We start from the raw sequence: 23,034 nt of genomic DNA, 5'->3' as shown, positions 1-23,034 counted from the left end.
CAAAGGAGACGGTTATCCTCTCCCGGGATCAAGCCCAACGTGAATGGCTTAGGAGCCTGGAAGATTGGGAGTGTACCAACACCAGGGTCCAAGCGTTTAAAAGCGCATTCACGATCTTCACAGTGGACGGAGAAATGCCCATCCCGTTCACTACGAAGGTAGCGGAGCTTACGATGCAGGCCGCGATGAGAGATGAGCCAATGCCGCAGCTCCGGGAAACGGAGCCTACATCGCTCCTACTCCCCGGAGCAGAAGATCTATGGTTGGATCTCCCGGCGACCTTTTCGGTCGGGAAGCTCAAACTAGACTGCGCCATCACGCAATTTAGCGAGAGGCTACCCAGGCTTCCGGACAGCCTCATCCAGGCTGAATTCAACGCCCGAATGAGGTTGTCCAGGTCCCTCAATACTCTTGTTATGACGGAGGTATCATCTCTGATCTACGGAGATGAACCTCTGTTTAAAATCATAGCTAAATCACAGTTGCATACAATGCAGTGTTATTTATATGATTTTATCATAGCAAGACTAAATTGTCGGAAGGATGTCCTGGCGGAGGCCACCATCCGACATGAGCCCAAGAAGTTATTGGCTGCTTCGATCTGGGGTGCTGATCTATTTCCCAGAGTCAGTGGTGAACTCGGTTCACTGTGAGGCAACCAGACTCAACCAGAGTCTGAAAGTTCGCTGGAGTTTGACCAGTAAGAGGAAGTCAGAGTCGGCCTCTTCAACCAAGAAATCTAAGAAGCCTAGGAAATTCAGCCTTTCCAGGCTCCTCAGCAACAGACAGTGATGCAGGCGGTTCCGGTAGCACAAGTACCACAACCGTCTACCTCCAAGTCACAGCCTCAACAACAGTTTCTGCTGGTGGCGCAACCACAAACACAAGCTTTGACTTCCTACGCGGTCTCCCCGGCTTTCAACCCAGTATTTGAAAGCCAGTCCTTTCAACCTTTTAACAGGTTCGGCAGGGGTAGCAGAGCTAGAGGTGCCTTCCGTCAGAGAGGCAGCGGAAGAGCATCCAGCCGAGGAAAACACTTACGAGGAGGGCGCGGGACACGCCCTTCCCCGAACCAGTGAGAACCCTCAGGTAGGAGGGAGACTGTTCCTCTTTCGACACAGATGGAGGTTCAGCAACTGGGCACAGAGCATTGTGTCCAAAGGTCTAGGATGGAGCTGGATCAAAGGTCCCCCTCCATCCAAAACCTTCCATCAACAACCAACAGCGGAATTGATAGAGTACGCCCGAGAACTCCTTCAGAAAGGAGTAGTGTCAAGAGTCAAACACTTAAAGTTTCAAGGTCGCTTGTTCAGCGTGCCAAAGAAAGGCTCAAACAAACGAAGAATAATTCTAGACTTGTCCCGTCTAAACTTATTCATTCGTTGCGACAAGTTCAGAATGCTGACCATCTCGCAGGTGCAGACCTTACTACCCTGTGGGGCCGTCACCACCTCTATCGATCTTACAGACGCATACTATCATGTTCCAGTAGCAAGACACTTCCGCCCGTTCCTAGGTTTCAGACTAGGGAACCAGGCATTCTCCTCCAAGGTAATGCCTTTCGGACTCAATGTGGCACCCAGAATTTTCACAAAATTGGCGGAGACAGTGGTTCAAGAACTCAGGTCTCGGGGAATAATGCTAGTTGCGTATCTGGACGATTGGCTTGTTTGGGCCACAAGCATCGAGGAATGCCACAAAGCAACGGTCAAAGTAATCAAGTTTCTGGAACACTTAGGATTCCAGATAAACAAGACCAAGTCCCGGTTGACACCGGAGTCTCGTTTTCAGTGGTTGGGCATTCAGTGGGACTTGAACTCACACACTCTTATCAATTCCGTCGTTGAAGAGGAGAGAAATAGCCAAAGCAACCAGACAATTTCTCAAATGCAAGCAGATGTCTCAGAGGAGCCAGGAAAGGATCCTAGGCTCTCTCCAATTTGCTTTGGTAACAGACGTTCTGCTAAAAGCAAAACTCGAAGACATAAACCGGGTCTGGCGCTCAAGGGCAAACAACAGATCCAGAGACAAACTATCCACTATACCGGCGATACTACGCAAATGCCTCCGCCCCTGGACGAAGGTCAAGAATTTGTCGAAGTCAATTCCTCTTCAGTTCCCTCCACCGGCACCAGTTATTCACACAGATGCATCACTAAGCGGCTGGGGAGGGTACTCTCAGTACAAGAAGGTACAAGGAACCTGGTCCCTTCCATTCCGCCAGCTCCATATCAACGTACTGGAAGCTATGGCAGTGTTCCTCACCCTGAAAAAACTTCACCCAGCCAAGAAATCTCACATCAGGCTGGTGCTGGACAGTGCAGTAGTAGTACACTGCATCAACAGGGGAGGCTCCAAGTCAAGCCATGTGAACCATGTCATGATAGCCATATTTTCACTGGCAGCCAAGAACAAATGGCACCTGTCCACCACACACCTAGCGGGAGTGAGGAACGTGATAGCGGATGCGTTATCTCGCTCAGTCCCACTAGAGTCGGACTGGTCCCTGGACAAGCAGTCATTCAATTGGATCTGTCAGCAAGTCCCGGGGCTTCAGGTGGATCTCTTCGCCACGGAGTCGAATCACAAACTCCCTTGCTACGTGGCTCCCAACCTGGACCCTCTGGCTTATGCCACGGACGCCATGGCTATAGACTGGAATCAATGGAAGAAGATTTACATCTTTCCCCCAGTGAATCTTCTTTTGAAGGTTCTGAACAAACTCAGAACGTTTAAGGGCTGCATTGCTCTAATAGCTCCCAATTGGCCCAAGAGCAATTGGTTCCCACTACTATTGGAATTGGGACTCCGACCTCAATGGATTCCCAATTCCAAGCTATCACAACTAGTACAAACGAAGACTGTGTACGCTTCCTCAGGAATTCAGAAAACCCTAACTTTATGGACTTCATGAAGTCTGCGGCAAAAAGGGATGCCAATATTGACCCTCAAAACATCCTATTCTTAGAATCGGATAAACGAGAGTCAACCCTACGTCAGTATGACTCAGCAGTTAAGAAACTAGCTATTTTTCTGAGGAATTCTGAAACTCAAACCATGACAACCAATCTGGCCATTACCTTTTTTAGATCACTGTTTGAAAAAGGTTAAGCAGAAAGTACTATCACTACTACTAAATCTGCACTCAAGAAAATCTTCCAGTTTGGTTTCAAAATAGACCTAACAGACTCTTATTTTTCATCTATCCCTAGAGCCTGTGCTAGGCTCAGGCCATCAGAGAGGCCTAAGTCTGTGTCATGGTTCTTAAATGATGTTCTCAAACTGGCCTCAGACACTGATATTGATTCATGTGACTTTTTACCCCTCCTGAGGAAAACATTGTTCCTTTTAAGTCTAGCTTCAGGAGCCAGGGTATCTGAACTGTCGGCTGTATCTAGAGACTCAGGTCACATAGAATTTCTCCCTTCAGGAGAAGTTATACTTTCTCCAGATCGTCAATTTTTAATTAAAAATGAGGACCCACTACATAGGTGGGCCCCGTGGAAAATTCTCCCACTTCCTCAGGACCCATCCTTATGTCCAGTTACTGCCCTAAGAGCATACCTTGCTAGAATGGCCCTAAGATCTCCAGGCCCTTTATTTATGAGGGAAAAAGGTGGCACTATTTCCTTAAAAGGAATAAGGTAACAAATATTATATTTCATTAAACAAGCCAACCCAGACTCTTTCCCCCGTGTACATGACATTAGGGCAGTGGCTACCTCAGTTAACTACTTTCAGCATATGAATTTTGATGATCTGAAAAAGTATACAGGCTGGAAATCTCCGACAGTGTTCAAACGCCATTACCTCAAGTCCTTAGAAGCACTTAAATTTCCAGCAGTGGCAGCGGGAAACAGTTTCCCCTGACACTGCTTAAGAGTAGTAGTAAGTAGCTTACATCTAGATCTCTCCTTTCTACCTGCCTCACTGACATTCTTGCCGTGGCTCTGCCACCATGTAGCCTTTGTCGTGCCTTGGATGCCACATGTTGTACATAGTTGTGATGTTTCCTTGTTTTTTATTTTAGGATTAATCACACTGTCTGTTATATTGTATCTAATTTTAAGGTTAATATTAAGTTACTGTATTTACTCTTAAGTTTTCAATACAAAGTTTTCAGTACAATTACGTATTTCTAATTCATGAGTTTAATTTAGATTATACTAATTAACCTTAATTGTTTTTAATTTTTCTTTACAATATTTCGTTGTACTCCTTTGTTCCAAGCTTGTGGCCATTTCTCTGGTACTATTTCACTTAGCGACACGGGCTGAGCCCAGAAAAGGGATTTTGATGAAGGAAAAATCTATTTCTGGGCAAGGGCCTGTGTCGCCCAGTGAAATCCCACCCTTCTCTTATACACCCCCCCCCCCCCCCTTTCTTGGGCCCAAGCTTGGGTGCTAACTCCAAGGATGCCGTTAGAGGCGCTAGTAGTACAGTCAGAGGCGCTAGTAGTAGCGGTAGTGGGGAGTGGGCCTTGGATCGGCTCCTCTCTGGTAGAGGGATTTTGAAGAAGGATGATTCTAAATGGCAAGAGAACGCTGGTAGTGGTTTCACTCGCCCCAGAAGCCATACCGACACCTTTTTGTATAAGTTGAGCGAGCCAGAATATTCTGGCATTTCCATTTTAGCTTTTTCTCTGGTATGTTAGCATTAATTTACCTTAGAAATGTGTGCTAAAGGGACATATCACTGGGCGACACGGGCCCTTGCCCAGAAATAGATTTTTCCTTCGTCAAAATCCCTTATTTGATAAATCAAAATTTTTTTTATGGCAATATATCCTATATAATTTGAGGTACAAAGTTAAAAGTCATATTGCATGATGTATTTTGATATTCTGCATAATTTTTTTCCTATGAACTTTCTTAAGGATGACCGTGTTGCAGTTACAGAAAGAACACTACATTTTCCTTGTTTTTTGCGTAGAATGCAACAAGTTTAATTGTAATATCTCCTATATGATTTGAGGTATGGAGTGTTAAAGTCACATCACTGGATCTATTTTGATATTCTGCATGTCTTTTCTTCTGTGAACTTCTTTCCTATGAGTGACTGTTTTGTGGTTACATAAAAAAAAAGTTTCATTTTTCCTTGTTTTTTGCGATGTAATTGGGATACAACAAATTTCAATTGCAATATCTCCTATATAATTTGAGGTTTGAAGTTAAAAGTTACAATACATGATAAATTTTTATATTCTGCATCATTTTTCTTCTATTAACTTCTGTCCTTTTGATTGACCATTTTCCAGATACAGAGGAAAAGTGATGTTAAATCTGGCATAATTCAAATTTAGAAGGGCCATGGCAGCCGAACTTTTAGATATTTTGAGACTGAGACAGACGTATTGGATGTGTTTTTATGATTCCGACTTTTGTTCGTCAATACCTTACTTTCATATAATTAGTGGTTTCCATGTTACTTTTATTTAACCATTTTTATTGTAAAAAATGCTTTTAAGTTTGGCCATTATTGTGTGTTGATGATGGCGGCTGAAAATATGTTGCTCACCTCTGAGACAAATTTTTTTTTTTTTTTTTTTTTTTTGTGATACTAGACACATCCCTCCACAATCTTGCAAAAATCAGGTTCTTTAGAATTTTTTCACAGATGAAACCTAATTTCATGTTACCATATGGACAGAGTTGTGATGAATATACCTGGAAAGCTGACATTGTATTGCTTCCAGTAGGAATGATACATTGACATGACACGATTGTGAACAATAGGATACATTAAAAAGGGTGTATGTTGTCGGTTGTGTTTCTTATACGCGTGTGCTCGGCGTGTATGTCAGGTGTTCTTCCGCACAACAATTAGAGCAAACCTAGAGCTCTCCTACAACTACAGCTCGTGTTTGCAACCACGTTTTAAATGAGGGAGGGAAAAGCCTTTTATCCATCTTGTACATTTGGACATGCACACATTTTTCAAAGCTTGGACTATTACTAGTTAAACAAATTCTTGTCAGGTTCTCTACTTTTCCATGCAAAGATAAAACATGCCTTTGGTATAGTGTGCCTATGTTTCCATGCTGAAAATAAAAGAGGGTTAATAGATAATGTGGTCACAGATTTAGATGCCTCAGTTCACACTGCTATATTACATGACCTTATTTGCAGACTGGTATGGAAAACTTGATGGTCTTGATGATTGATACTGATTATTTTACACATTTATTGATAAGCCCAAAGACTTCAGTGCCACTTGTTGGGCACTTGGACCCCTTTTGATTCCCAACAGTTGGCACTCACATTGGCGTATTCTTTGATAAAACATCTCTCTCTACATTTTCCAACGTGCTCTGCTTTCAGCAGTAGTCTTTTAAAACATTTAACAAGAAATTATCTTATGCTGTGTACATCAGTCAGTTTCTTAGTTCCTTATGGGAATCTCCTATTTGGCTTATCTTGCTGTACTTTTCTGTCATTCTTCATTTTATTATGCCTCTCTTCTCCAACTTGCCACGCCCTTGAATTTTCCCAAGCATGTTGCACTTCAGTATCTTTAGCCTTGTCTTTCTTTCATCCATGTTCCACTTGTAAGGATGTCACACCTCTTATCATGTCAGGCTCACTTGACTGACAAGTATGGCCACATTCTCAAGTGCTATTCTCCTCTGGATTCTGTATGTATATGATATGAGTAGATAAATCAGTCATGATGTTTATGCAGTATAGTATATATTACTACTAGAAAATGCAAAATGAGTGCAATAATAATGATATTCTTGCTTCCAGAATATCTCCAGTTATACATTTACTAATTTTATCTGCAGTGCCTCTTCCATGTCCATCCATTTATACAGTAATTTGCTCTTTCTTATTAAACATAGTTAATGTTGTTTATTTTCTGTATATTCAGTGAGTTTAATGATATACTATTTCTTTTCAGGTGCCACAAAGTTTTACTCATGATCTATTGATTAGTAGTTAACAACACCGACTTTTCCCACAGAATGTCTTCTAGAGATGAGGTAAAGTTCTGTTTAAGAATGGTTTGATTAACCATTCGATTTTGTTCGTTTGGTTGTGGCTTTTGGCATCTTTATTAGTGAAATAATATTTTTATATAAGTAGCTTACCAAGTAATTACATAGATATTAGTTTGTATGGCAGCTTAAATAAGAAATTCGTGGGTAATTCTTATATTTATTGTTTCTGTAGGTGACCAGTGCTGCCCCCTAACGGCAATACCAGGAACGACTTAGCAGATAAGCTCATTCTTTATTTTTTCTGTAGGGTTGTAAACATCGAATCCAGTGGACCCCTGCATTCGCGTTCTCGGGATTGGCGGACGCTCCCATTTGCAGATTTTTCTGTGGAACTTATCTAAAAATTATTCGTGGGAGGCCTCACTCTTTCACTGCATTTTTCTATGGAACATATATATATAAAAGTATTTGCTGATCTGCACTATTCACAGATGTGAATTTTCTTGTACAGTAGTACAGTATTCTGTATTTTCATATAATAATAATAATAATAATAATAATATAGGAAGAAATGGACAAGAGAAGAAAATAAGGAAATATGGAGATGCTACATCAGAAGCAACCCGACGGAGAGAGGATATAGAAGAAGATTGGTCAACATCTGGAATGAGAGGAATAACACCCCCCAAACAGAGCAGAGGCTGGCAGACCAAGTAAGGAACATAAAGAAAAAGAACTGGCTCTCCCCAACAGAAAGAGAAGAACTGGAAAGGGAAATGTCACACGACAACGAATTACACGAAGACGAACTGAGAGACGATGCCACAGAAGACGACAGGGAGGATGAGGTATCAAACAACGACACACGAAGAAACACCGACGAAGTAACCGAGAGGACGGAATGGGTAGAAAAGATTAGACAATGGATGGAGCCAGATACAGAGAGAACAAAGATCCCCTCCATGAAAGCCTTCAACACCAAGAAATTAAGGGAGAAAACAAGTGAGGTCAATGAAATAATGGGAATAATACACACCACCAGTATCACAGAAACAAATAACTTGGGATATGCAGGAGCAAGATTAGTAGCAGAACTGATGGGGATTCGAACACCAACACCACCAGCACAACCAACCCAACAGAAACCAAAACAGCAACCTCCTTGGAAAAGGCGCCTGGAAAAGCAAATCATGGTGATGAGATCTGACTTGAGTAAACTGAAAGAGATGGCAGAAAAAAGGCTAAGAAGCAAGAAAACAAGGGAGGAACTCAACGAGAAAGATACAAAGTACAAGAGAGGGGACTAAACAACACAATAGAAGATGTAAAACAGAGGCTTAAGGCCAAAGCACATAAGATCCAACGGTACATGAACAGGAATAAGGGATACCAACAGAACAAACTATTCGGAACCAACCAGAAAAGACTATACAGCCAACTAAGAGGGGAAGACAACCACCCAGAAATTCCTGAAGCTGAACCAAGTAAGAGACTCTGGGAAAACATATGGAGCAATCCGGTATCACACAACAAACATGCAACATGGCTCCAGGAAGTCAAGGAAGAAGAAACAGGGAGAATAAAACAAAGATTCACAGAGATCACGACAGACACAGTCAGACACCAACTAAAGAAAATGCCAAACTGGAAAGCCCCAGGTCCCGATAAAGTCCATGGATACTGGCTCAAAAACTTCAAGGCCCTACACCCACGAATAGCAGAACAACTCCAGCATTGTATCTCAAATCACCATGCACCCAAATGGATGACCACAAGAAGAACATCCTTAGTACAAAAAGACAAGAGTAAGGGAAATATAGCCAGTAACTACAGGCCTATCACCTGCCTACCAATAATGTGGAAGTTACTAACAGGTATCAGTGAAAGGCTATACAACTACCTAGAGGAGACAAACACCATCCCCCACCAACAGAAAGGCTGCAGAAGGAAGTGTAGGGGCACAAAAGACCAGCTCCTGATAGACAAAATGGTAATGAAGAACAGTAGCAGGAAAACCAACCTAAGCATGGCATGGATAGACTATAAGAAAGCCTTCGACATGATACCACACACATGGCTAATAGAATGCCTGAAAATATATGGGGCAGAGGAAAACACCATCAGCTTCCTCAAAAATACAATGCACAACTGGAATACAATACTTACAAGCTCTGGAATAAGACTAGCTCTGGAATAAGACTACAGAAGATGGATGCCGGGTACAACTCAAGAAAAGAGGCAACAGAATCAACCATCTGATGTTCATGGACGACATCAAGCTGTATGGTAAGAGCATCAAGGAAATAGATACCCTAATCCAGACTGTAAGGATTGTATCTGGGGACATCAGGATGGAGTTTGGAATAGAAAAATGCGCCTTAGTCAACATACAAAAAGGCAAAGTAACGAACGAGAACTGAAGGGATAAAGCTACCAGATGGGAGCAACATCAAACACATAGATGAGACAGGATACAAATACCTGGGAATAATGGAAGGAGGGGATACAAAACACCAAGAGATGAAGGACACGATCAGGAAAGAATATATGCAGAGACTCAAGGCGATACTCAAGTCAAAACTCAACGCTGGAAATATGATAAAAGCCATAAACACATGGGCAGTGCCAGTAATCAGATACAGCGCAGGAATAGTGGAATGGACGAAGGCAGAACTCCGCAGCATAGATCAGAAAACCAGGAAACATATGACAATACACAAAGCACTACACCCAAGAGCAAATACGGACAGACTATACATAACACGAAAGGAAGGAGGGAGAGGACTACTAAGTATAGAGGACTGCATCAACATCGAGAACAGAGCACTGGGGCAATATCTGAAAACCAGTTGAAGACGAGTGGCTAAAGAGTGCATGGGAAGAAGGACTAATAAAAGTAGACGAAGACCCAGAAATATACAGAGACAGGAGAATGACAGACAGAACAGAGGACTGGCACAACAAACCAATGCACGGACAATACATGAGACAGACTAAAGAAACAATACATGAGACAGACTAAAGAAACCCACTGATGGATCTACATCAAACGTTCCAAGCAGCAATCATTCTCTTAAGAAATCTTTTAAACAGATTAACCAGAGGATATGATGGCTGTGGCAAGGTAGGGCATATGAAGGCTTAATGCACTAATTCTTCAGAAGTAGCTTTGATAAGTTCTCGAGTCCTAAGGTTCGACTGGTTCGTATCTCCTTGTGTTAGGCTTCCTCTGTCAATAAACTTTTATTTTTAATGTGAGTTTTATTTAGTGCCTCAATTTACTCAGTGTCAAGTATATCCTAATAGTAAAAACAAAGAACCTGTTATTTGTCTAAGAAGTAATCTTCAGTATTGTCAACTCTAAATGGGTGTGATGAACCTAGGAGGTAAATAGTTTGGTTATGAATTCCCAAAGTGAAACATTCAAAACGTGATAATATTTATAGAAAACGGAGTATTCTCGTTTGTTCAATCTGACGAAATACCTCAAGCGCGGAAGTAAAAGCTATATAAAGGAGAGGTAGGTATATTTAAAAAATAAATCTCAGATTAAGAATTATATTTCTCTCTTTGCAGCTTTCATATACGGCGGGCAGGCGTATTGCTTGTAGGTAAGTCAATGACTTCATTTAGCGCACATGCCTTTAGAAGGTAGTTTTAATAGCAATAGGTTTTGCACTGGTTATGTAGAATTATAATGAAAGAGTTCGGGTTCTTTTAAATTATTATAACCCAGAATGTTGTGTTGATTGAAAAAGAAGATTTATTAATTCTAATAGAGGATAATTATTAAGATAGATTTTTCAGTTCATTTTTTGTGATTTTTTAAAATAAAGGCTGACCAAAAATAGCTTTTAAACTTCTAGTAGTTTAAAGTTATAGTGGTACATATAGGAATGATTCTGAAACTGAATCGTGTTAGAAATAAGGTTGGGTAGGTTTCGCGTTGGTTTCGCGTTTATAATGAATGTAATTATTGTTACTGAAATTTCGAGTACTTGTTTTTATACATGATTATTAACGACTAAAATTCTTGTAGATAGAGTGATGATTATCTTAGTTACATTGTGATTGTAGTTGCATATATCAGTTTCTTTTCTTAGATATTAGGGATGTGAATTAATTTATTTTTAGATTTGAAATAGATTTCTTGTAGAGAGAGTTAGAATAAATTTTGCAATGTGAATTTCAGGTACATATTTGTATTATAACTAGGTTGAGCCTGCGGATTATTATAGAATAAATTTTGCCTTTTGCATTTCAGGTACGTATTGCGTATTTTTTTGTTTAGCGGGGATTTAAAAACTGTTTCAATATCCAGTGATTGCCTAGGGTTATTTTTCTCCTTTCCTGTTAGCTATTTTTGTTTTTAACCTTGCTCTGTGTAATCTGCGTCGATTACCTTTGGGATCGTAACAACATTTATTGATAAATAAATCCCCTTACGTCTCTCTCTTTCGGTGTCGATGACCATTGTAGTTGAGACGCCATATTTTATTGCATCACCCATTCTCTGCGTCGATGACCACTGTAGTTGTGACGCCAGTTTGACATCCAGTCACCCAGTTATTCTCTCGGCGTCGATAACCGTTGCCTTTCTGACGCCAGTTTTTTTGTATATACAGTGAAGATATGATATTTATCTTGAAGGTTTTGCAAATGAATATTGAATATTTTATGTTAAAATTATATGCTAAGTTTCCCTGCAAATGACATTCGACGTTTTTATTATAGTTTAATATGCTAACGTTTATATGATTTCATTTATGCCACTTATCAATGTTTTGTGTGTATGTATATATTTTGCCTATATTGTTTATTCTGCCTGTATTTTTTGCCATACATTTTATTTATGTTTCCATGATAATTCGTTTATACGTAACTATACGCTTATGAAATTCTGTAGCCATTAGTTTTCCTAGAGTTCATCATCATCGCTAAGGGCACGGAAAGGTATGTCGATTGAACGTTTTTTTTTTCTCGCCAAATTTATTCCTTAATTGTTAGTTCACTGTAGGAGGTTGAACTCTACGAAACGATTGAATTGTGCTCTTTGCTGTTAAATACGTCTTGACTTTTCAGTGGGTTTTGTATAGGTACCTGTTGCGCATCTTGATGCGTACTATTAACCATGCTTTTGCGTATACGACGTGCCCCACTCGAGGTTTCCTCGTGGGTATTGCGTCGGAATCCCTAATTTTTTCAGGCACTTTAAAGAAATGGTTCACCAGAAATCGATAATGGAGCTGGAAGAGAGATGTCGTCATTTTGCCAAAGCACGGTAAGTGTAATGGATAAGTTCGTGTTCTTTTGTTCGTTGACGAAAACAGCAGATCTAACAGAGGGAATATATGCAATTGGACTCTTGAAGTATTTAGAAGTCAAAAGTTTTTCACATTTCTCCTCCTCTGGCTGCCTCGGTCCTAGGTAACGTCACGAAAGGAAAACCCATCGGTCGATGTGTATCTAGGTTCATTTGCATTTTTGGGATTGTTATGCTATAGTAAATATGCGTATATATATACATCGTCCAAACGTTTTTGTTAGTGTTGCATTCATTTGCGATTCTGCACATTATCATAAGTTGCCTGCTGAAAAGCTTGACGTCATTTCGCGATTCTAAGTAAGCTACACAAAGTACGTAAATGACAAGACTTGATACAAACGAGACGGTAGTTCAAATGAAGTTGTGTTGGAAATTGATTCTGAATCGGCGCCTTTCTTATTTATTGCTTTATTTACGTTTCAAAGACCATGTCTTTAGTTCAAGCGAAATTCATCATTTTTCGGAATAAGGGGCAGCTTGTGACTTTTTTGAGTTAGAATTTCTTTAATCCTTTATGAATAGGACGTTATTCACAGCATTTTATACTATCTACAATTTGTTAAGATATTTTAACGCCATTAGTATTTAATAGAATTCACTTGCCATTGCTCTGTGGAATAGATGAATGTCTTGCGGTCCGATCAAGGAATTGGCATTTTACTGGTGTATTAAAAGATTTATTTGTACTGACATACTTTTTGACTGCAAACTTTTCTATGCGAAGTTTTCGTAAGATTTAATTATTCAGCACCAAGTGGTCTCTGAGAATGTACCATGCACACCACTGACGCGTCCACACACTTAGAAATCGAAACAAAATTATGAATAATTTCAATTCAGTTCTGGTGTAATGATAAAGGGGTTTAAGTAGACCCCACTCACTCACCCTCCCCGTAACTCTGTGGGTTGTCAAGGAGAATTGTGACAAGCGCTGAAACATTCGGAACACCCCTGGTGGGAGAATAGGTGTACTAGACAGTCAGTCATCCGGGCAGCCATTGGATATTTTGTTTGAATGCCGATAACAGCAGGTAAGATTCATCCTAAATAATAGATTTACCCAATGATATAGATCTGTTGTTTTTCTTTCCCAGTTTATTAGATTTAGATAGTATAGCGATTTGATTGTTCATGAAGATTTATTTTATTCATAAATAAGCTTTCACTACACTTCAGTAATTTTTCAGTTGTAATTATTACAACCAAATTAAGCCTAAGTAACGAACGTCGGTTTTTTTTTTTTTTTTTTGTTAACTGAAAGACTGGTGTTTTCAGGTTTCTTCATAGAGTTTAGAAGCGTAGGATTACAGTGAAGCAGTTATTAGCATAAGTCACTGAATATTTCATCCTATAAGTATTAATATTGTTTTATTCTTCAAATTTCAGCCATTGTCTCGTTAACATTAAGAACAGTCTTCAACAGGCACTACTTATTTGTTTGACTGATCACAGTGGAGGATGTCAGTGTTACCACACATGCATTGTTTGGTAAGTGTTGATTATATTTTATTAATTATTTTTTCATAGTGATGAGTCAGTAGTGGATGGTAACAGGCTTTCTTGATGTACTTCCTTGAAATATCGACGTATGATATCTCTCAGAATTCCATGTTCATGAATCATTTCTCGTATATTTAAGTCATTACTTTTCGTGGAGCAATCGTCTCATTACGAAGCCTTAACAATATTAACTTTATTTTTTATTATTTATAATTGTACTACTCCCCTCTCGGGGTTTTGGATAACGCTGTGGATATATATTTTCATTGTAAATTTTGAAAATAAACCGACAGTCACATACACAACTTATTTTTAATTTTGACTTTGTATTAGTGGTAAAATTCAATGCGGTTAACTAATTTTTGAGATATTCCAATGCCGGTTCTTAGACGCTCTTGTAAATCAAGAATAAACATCAAAGCTTACTAGTCGGGAGTCAGGATTGATGTGATGTATAATTTTTGTTAAGGACTATATTTAACTAAATCAAATGGATGCTTGGCATGGGTCTAACAACGTCTACAGTTTTGTAAGATATTTTGAAATTTTTTAAATTAAAAAGAAGGGAAGGTGTCAGATATTCTTCATTGATTATTTGACTCAATTCAAAATAATTTAGGAAATATGAGCAACAGTCTATCTTGCTGTTGAGTAAACTGTGAGTAAAAGAGAGAGCGAGTCTTTGAGGGGAAGAGAAAACGGAGGTCATTTAGGCAGTGTGAAAGAAAACGGTTCCTTCCTCGGTGACTATCTTATAGGAAGTACGATTGTGGTGTATTTCTTATTTTTTGGCATTTAATATTAATTGTTTAGGAACTAAAGATGGAATCACATGGACACATTTGTTATATTTTTCCACCTTGCTTTCCGATCTTGCTCAAAGGATCCACTACTGGCTAAGAAACCGAAGCCTTGCAAGTTCGTCATGTTCCTGGTTAGGTCTAGTGGTTAGTGTGTGTTGTCGGTTCTCGGTCCCGGATCCAACTCCGTCAGTGATGACGTTTTGCAGGGCCAGTCTGAAGTACAAGTTTTGAAGCACGTTAATAAGTTAAGCTGCTAAAACGTATTTGTCACAGTTATTAGGGAATCGAATTGTACAATTATGCAGAGACCAAAGGCTGATGAACTCGAACCTGCAGATTTCACGAATGTGGCGTTGTTGCAAGATATTCAGAAGCCACACTGTTGTTGAATTAGCTTAAGAAAAATGAGATATGATTAAATTGGAAAATGTGATAAAACTTTACGTATGTTGACGTGTCAAATTTTGCTTGAAGGTTTTTGGTAATGTACCTACATGTAACATTAAGAATCGCTCAAAGAAAAAGCATTTGAGTTTAATCATTAGGTTTGCTTCTACTCGTCAGCAGTCTTCAATAAAAACTCTCTCCATGTTCACTTTGTTAGTCAGATGGTAGTTTGAAACATCGAAGTAAAGATCTCTCTCAGAATTCCATGTTCATGAATCATTTTTCGTATATTTTGGTCATTACTTTTCGTAGAACCATCGTCCCATTACGAAGCCTTAGCAATATTAACTTTATTCAAGCTCCACATATTTTAGCAATTTTATTCCTGGTTACAATTGTTCTTCTAAAAGTATTTCTAGGTGGGGGGGAGGGGGGGGGGGGGGCGGCTGGCGGGGTCCTTTTCAAACTGTAAAGGAAAACAAAAGGAAGTGTGCTACAAAAAAAGCTAATCAAGTAACCGCGAAACCAAAGAGCCTTTACCAATTGACCAAATCATGTCAATTATGGAACGACAATGTGGAGTTGCCAGACGTCTCGACCTCAGCTTGCCATAATATATACAGTGGCAGAATTCATGAGGCCAGTTGTACAATGGCCTGGATGTGATTATCATGTCAATCGATACTTTTAACCGTTAAAGAAATTTACATGTTATGTAATCGCATCAAATTATATTTCAAATGTCTTTATTTAATGGGGTTTGTGTAATGGAAAGTTTGTGTCTCTTATTTTGGAATTATAGATGAGGAAACCGAAGCATTTCTTTATATAGTGAATTTTACTAATAATGGACAGTTAGACAGGTTTATGGCGTTGCAGTTTATTTTTTAATATATTCTGTTAGTTTAGGCCCAGCAGGAAGTTGCAATCAGGTTTGGATCTAATTATGATCCTGTCGTTCAAAAGTTTAGTAATGTGGCAGATATCAAAGCGCGTCTAAATATATATGTCGAGCATTTATTTGAACTGTTATATAAAGTGGCTGGTGTACAACAATCGTAAAAGTAGCACCAGGCCATCTTAATGAGCGTGCTTATTCATGCTGTGATTGCGTTCGGCTTCGCTGGAACTTGCGTTTTGAAAAATGTGCTTGTTCACCGCTGGGAAAGTTTAGGCACAAAGTACAATTAAATCAGTTGACTAACTGTCCACGGGCATTTAACATATGCAGCCATCCTAATAAGATTTACATTTTCCTTAAGGCTGCTTAAGTATTTGATTGCCTCAGGATAGTTCATATATGTGACAGCCCTAGGATATTCCTTTAGACACTCCGAGGACAGTTTATGAAACCGATAACCCTAAGGTATTCAGATGTATATGTACCATAGGACAATCTTTGCATGATGGCTGCTGACATAAAATTTTATGGCCATGGATGTGTTGTTTATTGACAATCGGAAGTTCAGAGACACCATCCCTAATACACAGTGCAAGTTTTGGCAAGGGGATCTACTAGTTTGGAGTCTTCAAAAGCATAACTTACACTCTGCATATGAGTTAGTGTATCCTTATACAAAGATTAGACTGACAGGGTGCTGTTATAGTCATTGTAAATGTGTGTTCAGATCAAGATATAAAAGAAAATTAGATTACCTTTCACTTAAATATTACTACTAATGATAACGATAATAATGGTAATATTGTCCAGTTAGGCCCTTGGAGTGCCTAATGAAGTAGGAAGATATTAAAAGGTCTCGCCTTGACCGCCTGCTGATCCTAATTTTAAGAATGACGCCTTGACGGATGACTGATTAGGAAGGTATATCCGCTACATCTGACCTAATTATCGTTTGCAAATGTCATTCCTATATTAGCACTGTAATTGGTTGATAAATTGCATATCCAACAGTGTGAATTTACACTTTATAGCACCGTAATTGAAACAAAAGGTGGAGATTGCAGACGGGTCAAGTATCCCATGACTTCCAAAATATTTATGCACGGATTAAAATCGTTTCTCACTCTCCTTGTACTGTGTTCTTGCCCAACATCCTGCTAAAAACGAACGGAAAATAATGGGAGAAACCGAAATCCAGACAAAATAAAGCGTTTAGTACATAACTGTGCGTGCTTGGATGTCACAGTCATAGAGGAAAGTCAACTTATATGATGAAGCAATTAACTTCTCTCTAGAACAATAGCCCATGATTAAGACGCTTTTAAGAATATGGTCGTTGGAAACTTCTGCGAGAGAATTTCCGCCAGAGGGATATGGTCATTCGCCTTCGCCTTTATTGGGCCATCTATGCCTGGCTGTAAAACTTTTTATAGCCAGATATAGATAAATTAGGGTCCCCACACACACACACACACACACACACACACACACACACACACACACACACACACACACACACACACACACACACACACACACACACGGAGAGAGAGAGAGAGAGAGAGAGAGAGAGAGAGAGTTCTGCAGTAAAACCATCAAGGAAATAATAGGCAGACAGTTAACGTGTGCTAGTGCTTGAATATTGCTATCTCTGGAATAATTGTATTTGTAGTAACGTCAGTATTAAAACCATGGTTTGTGTTTGGCCAGACCAAAAATAAAGAAATATTCAGCTGATCAGATATGTGGTTTTTAGGGGGGCAAGGTTTGGAGATTTGTTCCGCGTCATCTTTCTTGAAAAGACACTCGAAAACCTAAAATCTATTAAATCCTGTACCCTATTTCTTAGCTATAACATGAATTCATTTCAAGTCAGTCATAAGGCAGATCCCTCTTACAGTTTCTGTACTATATATCATTGTAGACATTTTCGTAAAAGCATATAGTGCTGACACTGTTTTGGTTATTTGGCGGACGCTAGTTTTCTTGTATCAGGGGTACAGTATTGAAGTTATGAACTCGAATGGTAACCGAATATTAATTATTCAGCTCCTTCCGAGTTTCGAGTTCATAAACTGCCCGTTTGCTCTTATTTATAACGCTCTAGGTGGAAGTCATCACACCTGAACTAGGTTTGTTTAAAAAGAAAATAATTAAAACATGCAATATCATGTGACACCATTCTTTTCTTAACATCCAGAGATCCATAGAAAAAATAGCCGGGAACGAAATTGAAGATTTATGTGTTTGAGCGTATAAATGAAATACGAATTGTTGTAAATGTCATGGTTAAAGGGTGTCTTTTGTTGCTGCTTGTGAAATGAAACCGATTTTTGCTCTAAAGTAAATATTTTATTTGTGTGTGATAAATGCATTTGAAAGTAATTTCTCGTATGCGTTGGAATATGTTGAGTATGATGTATTAGTCATCCTCATTTCTTCATACCTCCGGCGTTTCATTCTATTCGACGTGGAGTTACCGACAGATTTTGGGTTAAGTTCATATCAGTTTATTTGCAACACTCCTTCAAATTCATCAGATCATTTCGGTGATCCTTATAAAGATAAAAAAAAAAAATAGCGAGTCAAAAACAATGACGAGTGGCGAAATTTCACAGAGGCCCTTTGCATTACGCTGTGTCAGAGGCGAATATGTTTAAAAAATCACAGTAGATGCACTTGACTTCATTATAGCATAAGCGAATACCACAGGAATATGACAGGCATAGGGTCAGTGGGAAGCGCTTTCTCTTGTTTATTCGGGCATCGTCGGGCACAAAAAAAAAAAAAAAAAAAAATAAATAAAATAAAAGAATTAAAGTGCTTGGTACTGATCCTCTGCCTGTGATTTTCCTGTGGAATTCGCTTGTATCTGTGTATAGTATATATATATATGTATAAATGTGTATGTGTATATGTTATATATATATATATATATATATATATATATATATATATATATATATATATATATATATATATAGTAGGAATAAAACTGTAAACAGCCATCGTAGCATTGTAAATTTATTGGCCAAATTTTCGAGACCACATCTCTCATCATCAGGGCTGTAAAATACAAAGAATGAAAATAAAAGAAGACTCGGTTAAAATAAAACTCACAAAGCTTAAAAACAAAAAACTTGAATTTAAATCAAACAAAAACAAGCTAAAATATGATTAAAAAAACTTTCGAAAACCTAATACTGAGAAAACTTTTAAAATTGTATATATAAAAAATTATGGTGTTAAAATGAGAATCAGCTCTGGAGTTAGTCACCGAACTGGATGTCAATTAAAAACTAAAGAATTTTCTAATATAAGAGACCACTGTAAGAAATGCAAAACATCATTCTCTTATGAAGACTTTAATGTTATCGCCCAAGCACCCAATGACCACTCTCTCCATCCTGGAATCGTTAACTATTAAGCAGCTTGTTCCTTCCCTAAACAGCCAGAACTCTTCCACTATCTTATATATCGCCTAAGTTGACGTCGTCCTCCTGAAAAACTGAGAAGGCCACTCAGTTCTTTGCTCAGATAGAGTAAGGTACTAATACATTTTAACACCATAATTTATATATATACAATTTTAAGTTTTTTCAGTATTAGGTTTTCAATGTTTTTTAATAATGTTTTAGCTTGTTTTTGTTTGTTTTTAAATTAAAGTTTCTTGTTTTTAAACTTGTGAGTTTTTTAAGTTTTTTTTTTTTTTTTTTTTTTTTTTTTTTTTTTTATTCTTTGTATTTTACAGCCCTGATGATGAAGACATGTGGTCTCGAAAATTTTGGCCATAAATTTACAATGCTACGATGGCTGTTTGCTGTTTTATTCCTACTGAATCTGCGGCGTTCTAGATGTCACAATCTTCCAGAATATATATATATATATATATATATATATATATATATATATATATATATATATATATATATATATATATATATATATATTATATATAGTGGAAAATATATATAGTGTAAAATATGTATGTATACGTATGTGAATTTTTATCACATCACCGTGAATAATACACATGCATTAAGCTACAAATGTCCTTTAATATCCTGTTCGCTCTACTTCAGAATTAATATATTTTCATATGTGTTAACCGAAGGGGAATATTTTAGTTGATGATAATTTCGTCCTCTCGTGGATTCGAACCTGTGCACAGAGGAGAAATCAGGACTTCAGTGACGTTACCTCGCTTGTTGGTCGATTCAGTAGCATCACTGAAGTCCTGATTTCTCCTGTATGCGCGGTTCGAACCCACGAGAGGACGAAATTATTATAAATAAAAAAATTCCCTTTCGGTTAACATACATGAAATTATATTAATTCCGAGGTAGAGTGAATTGGATATTAAAGATCATTTGTAGCTTAATGCAAATGTATGTATGTATATATGAGAAGAGAGAAGAGAAGAGAGAGGGGGGGAGATCGAAGAAAGTGAATATTTATGTCGAGAGACCCCTTGAGCTTCAACAGCCCACATATTAAAAAGAGGAAGACGAATATATATATATATATATATATATATATATATATATATATATATATATATATATATATATATATTTATATATAAACTGAAAGTGGCTTCCGGTATACCAGAAATGTCATCCCATCTGTTTGCACCTGAAGGGGACACAAAATCATCGGAAAGATTCGAAAAGCGTCGAAGGAGGAAGGGTCGTTTGTGGGAACGATTATGATGTGAATTTCAAAACGAGTTTAATTAAGGCATAAGAAGAACATACCTCACAGTCTTCTAAAAAATAATAGAGAGTGTTCCTCAGCTGGTCTACTGACAAGTTCTCAAAAACTTACATATCTTTCAAATAAAAAGAATGATCATAAGGAACCCAGTAGTTGAATTTTACTTGTTTCATAAGATACGCATTCAGGCACCAACTGGCATTTCATCCATTGCTCACTTCCAATCAGCGATATCGAGTTAAAACCCTATTATCCGTGGGAAAAAGGAATCGTTTTATGAAATAAAGTTACCACGGGAACAGTTTCTTTTTAAAAATGCGGGAGATTCTTTTACCCGAGAGAGAGAGAGAGAGAGAAACAGATTTATAGCGAACAATTAATAAAATTCAGTTAAGGATCAGAGTACACACACACACACACACACACACACACACACACACACACACACACACACACACACACACACATATATATATATATATATATTCGGGGAATTAGGTATATTAATTTGTCGTTTACAATGCAAAAACAATATCTACATATCTTACCCAAAAAACTTTCAAAGTAGATACTTTGAAATAAGCCTAGTCTCAAAAAATTCCATGTAGATATTAGAAAGAAAGGCTGTACGAAGGTTTCACATACCATACCAAATATTTGCTCATAGAAGTTACCATTGATGGTGAATTTACATTTTTTTTTTACAAAGGGATATCAATTTAATAATGACATTAGTAGGTAATTCTAAATTATACAAATTTAAATGTTGTGATAGATATAGAAGTAAGTCATCATCGGGTACTAAAGTGAATGAAGGTAGTCACATCAAAACTAGTTGTAGTGAATGAAGGTAGTTACATCAAAACTAGTTAGTTTTTCTGTATTGAATAATTCATTATGGGATAGCCTAGAACAAAAATCAACAATTTTGAAAATGTGAGCTTGAAATTGTATCCAAGATGGGTGAAAGTAATTCTGGAAAATGTATTTATTGAAGCCATGTGTGCCCAGAATTTTAACCTGCGGCCTGGATTATCTTTTGATCATCTTTCCCTGTCCTTTCTGTTTGGAGAACATGACGCCCAAAACAAGAAACTGTAACTCTGTCCAACATTACTTAATTTTGTATATAAAGCTCTGTAAACCGTTTTTACTTAGTGTGAACTTGAAAATGTAGAATATACTACGAAAGTACTTGTTCCAAGTCCTGTTAGTGCGTGGACTCCCACGCTACACTTATATATACCTATATATATATATATATATATATATATATATATATATATATATATATATATATATATATATATGTGTTGTGTGTGTGTGTGTGTGTGTGTGGTGCGTGTGCGTGCGTGTACATATACATACATACACACATATAATATATATATATACTGATGATATGTATATATGTATATATATATATATATATATGTGTATGTATATGTATGTGATGTATATATATATTATATATATAATATAGTTGTGTGTGTGTGTGTTATATATATATAATTATATATATATATATATATATATATATATATGTATAGTATAGACTATGTATATATATACTATATATATATATGTGTGTGTGTATATATATATATATATATATATATATATATATATCTATATATATATATATATATTTATATTTTATATTTATATTTACATTGAAAATTTAGGCCTTGACTCGAGGACGAGGGGTTTGAACAGAAAAAAAGGTGTTGAAAACTAAAACTTCCCAGGCATAAGGCCAGGGTTACTGAAGAGGGAGGAATTTACATAAAAGCTGGACTCTAGTTTTAAAAGCACTGTATTTACATAAATTTACAGAGGTCCAGCAAACACTAGGGTAGGAGAACTTCTCTCAGTCTACCCGAACACATAGGGGAGCAGCCCGGTCACGTGGTTAGGAAAATTGTGTTCAATCAACAAAGGCCCACACAGGGGGGCCAAATGAAATGACTGGGGAAATTAAACAACAGCAGGAACTAGTGTTCGAAATTTGCTTCAATCACCTAGGGGGGAATATACTAGTATCACTAGGGGAAGTAAATTACAGAAAAGAGCCCAGATGGTGAAGGGGAATGAAACACTGCACAAGTCGCCTTGGAGAATGAAATGAAATACAGACAAGATAAAGCAATTCCCAGGTTGAAATGGAATTTCCCGTACAGTACCTTTAGAAGATGCTGGTTGTCTCCTTCTCTAAGTTGCGACACTATGGACTGTTAAAGACATACTTAGGCTTCCAAAGCCAAAGCATGGAAAAGCAGGCCCAGGAGAGACAGGCGGGGCAGCAGCATCTGGTAAGGAGCCAGTGGTCTGACCTAGCGTAGGTCCCAGCGTCTTCTGAGAGTCTTCTGAGTGTCTTCTGACACTGGGCTGCTGCTTTCCAGGCCTTTTAAAGAGGTTGCTCTGTAGGGGGTAATTCCAAGCACCAAAGGGGGAAGAGGAT

The 23,034-nt window shown here is 38.0% G+C and overlaps 1 protein-coding gene across 1 annotated transcript in view; it reads left to right on the top strand.

The window, feature by feature from the left end:
* Positions 1–23,034, top strand: part of LOC135212712 (serine/threonine-protein phosphatase with EF-hands 2-like) — a 535,058-nt gene that overhangs the window by 37,288 nt on the left and 474,736 nt on the right. Inside the window, exons 2-3 of the mRNA XM_064246402.1 lie at positions 6,901–6,982; positions 10,517–10,551. The gene's annotated coding sequence lies outside the window, so the exon portion shown is untranslated. The remainder of the gene's footprint in view (positions 1–6,900; positions 6,983–10,516; positions 10,552–23,034) is intronic.

The sequence above is a fragment of the Macrobrachium nipponense genome, chromosome 41, assembly GCF_015104395.2.
Source record: "Macrobrachium nipponense isolate FS-2020 chromosome 41, ASM1510439v2, whole genome shotgun sequence".
Taxonomy (NCBI): Eukaryota; Metazoa; Arthropoda; class Malacostraca; order Decapoda; family Palaemonidae; genus Macrobrachium; species Macrobrachium nipponense.
The sequence above is the reverse complement of the archived record's forward strand: the minus strand, read 5'-3'. Positions and strand labels throughout refer to the sequence as shown.